Genomic DNA, 2,196 nt, shown 5'->3' on the forward strand with positions numbered 1-2,196 from the left:
TTGGAGGGGATCCAGCGGACCGCGGGGAGCGCGCCCGTCTTCGGGGCTTGTTGCTGGCCGTTGGAGGAGCTCCAGCGGACCGCGGGGAGCGCGCCCGTCTTCGGGGCTTGTTGCTGGCCGTTGGCGGAGCTCCAGCGGACCGGGGGGAGCGCGCCCGTCTTCGGGGCTTGTTGCTGGCCGTTGGAGGAGCTCCAGCGGACCGGGGGGAGCGCGCCCGTCTTCGGGGCTTGTTGCTGGCCGTTGGCGGAGCTCCAGCGGACCGGGGGGAGCGCGCCCGTCTTCGGGGCTTGTTGCTGGCCGTTGGAGGAGCTCCAGCGGACCGGGGGGAGCGCGCCCGTCTTCGGGGCTTGTTGCTGGCCGTTGGAGGAGCTCCAGCGGACCGCGGGGAGCGCGCCCGTCTTCGGGGCTTGTTGCTGGCCGTTGGCGGAGCTCCAGCGGACCGCGGGGAGCGCGCCCGTCTTCGGGGCTTGTTGCTGGCCGTTGGAGGAGCTCCAGCGGACCGCGGGGAGCGCGCCCGTCTTCGGGGCTTGTTGCTGGCCGTTGGAGGAGCTCCAGCGGACCGGGGGGAGCGCGCCCGTCTTCGGGGCTTGTTGCTGGCCGTTGGAGGAGCTCCAGCGGACCGCGGGGAGCGCGCCCGTCTTCGGGGCTTGTTGCTGGCCGTTGGCGGAGCTCCAGCGGACCGCGGGGAGCGCGCCCGTCTTCGGGGCTTGTTGCTGGCCGTTGGAGGAGCTCCAGCGGACCGCGGGGAGCGCGCCCGTCTTCGGGGCTTGTTGCTGGCCGTTGGAGGAGCTCCAGCGGACCGGGGGGAGCGCGCCCGTCTTCGGGGCTTGTTGCTGGCCGTTGGAGGAGCTCCAGCGGACCGGGGGGAGCGCGCCCGTCTTCGGGGCTTGTTGCTGGCCGTTGGAGGAGCTCCAGCGGACCGGGGGGAGCGCGCCCGTCTTCGGGGCTTGTTGCTGGCCGTTGGAGGAGCTCCAGCGGACCGCGGGGAGCGCGCCCGTCTTCGGGGCTTGTTGCTGGCCGTTGGCGGAGCTCCAGCGGACCGCGGGGAGCGCGCCCGTCTTCGGGGCTTGTTGCTGGCCGTTGGAGGAGCTCCAGCGGACCGGGGGGAGCGCGTCCGTCTTCGGGGCTTGTTGCTGGCCGTTGGAGGAGCTCCAGCGGACCGCGGGGAGCGCGCCCGTCTTCGGGGCTTGTTGCTGGCCGTTGGCGGAGCTCCAGCGGACCGCGGGGAGCGCGCCCGTCTTCGGGGCTTGTTGCTGGCCGTTGGAGGAGCTCCAGCGGACCGCGGGGAGCGCGCCCGTCTTCGGGGCTTGTTGCTGGCCGTTGGAGGAGCTCCAGCGGACCGGGGGGAGCGCGCCCGTCTTCGGGGCTTGTTGCTGGCCGTTGGAGGAGCTCCAGCGGACCGGGGGGAGCGCGCCCGTCTTCGGGGCTTGTTGCTGGCCGTTGGCGGAGCTCCAGCGGACCGGGGGGAGCGCGCCCGTCTTCGGGGCTTGTTGCTGGCCGTTGGAGGAGCTCCAGCGGACCGCGGGGAGCGCGCCCGTCTTCGGGGCTTGTTGCTGGCCGTTGGCGGAGCTCCAGCGGACCGGGGGGAGCGCGTCCGTCTTCGGGGCTTGTTGCTGGCCGTTGGAGGAGCTCCAGCGGACCGCGGGGAGCGCGCCCGTCTTCGGGGCTTGTTGCTGGCCGTTGGAGGAGCTCCAGCGGACCGGGGGGAGCGCGCCCGTCTTCGGGGCTTGTTGCTGGCCGTTGGAGGAGCTCCAGCGGACCGGGGGGAGCGCGCCCGTCTTCGGGGCTTGTTGCTGGCCGTTGGAGGAGCTCCAGCGGACCGGGGGGAGCGCGCCCGTCTTCGGGGCTTGTTGCTGGCCGTTGGAGGAGCTCCAGCGGACCGCGGGGAGCGCGCCCGTCTTCGGGGCTTGTTGCTGGCCGTTGGCGGAGCTCCAGCGGACCGCGGGGAGCGCGCCCGTCTTCGGGGCTTGTTGCTGGCCGTTGGAGGAGCTCCAGCGGACCGCGGGGAGCGCGCCCGTCTTCGGGGCTTGTTGCTGGCCGTTGGAGGAGCTCCAGCGGACCGGGGGGAGCGCGCCCGTCTTCGGGGCTTGTTGCTGGCCGTTGGAGGAGCTCCAGCGGACCGCGGGGAGCGCGCCCGTCTTCGGGGCTTGTTGCTGGCCGTTGGAGGAGCTCCAGCGGACCGGGGGGAGCGCGTCC

This window comes from Leptonotus elevatus, unplaced genomic scaffold (assembly GCF_054856555.1).
Source record: "Leptonotus elevatus isolate MCC_2025b unplaced genomic scaffold, RoL_Lele_1.0 HiC_scaffold_61, whole genome shotgun sequence".
Taxonomy (NCBI): Eukaryota; Metazoa; Chordata; class Actinopteri; order Syngnathiformes; family Syngnathidae; genus Leptonotus; species Leptonotus elevatus.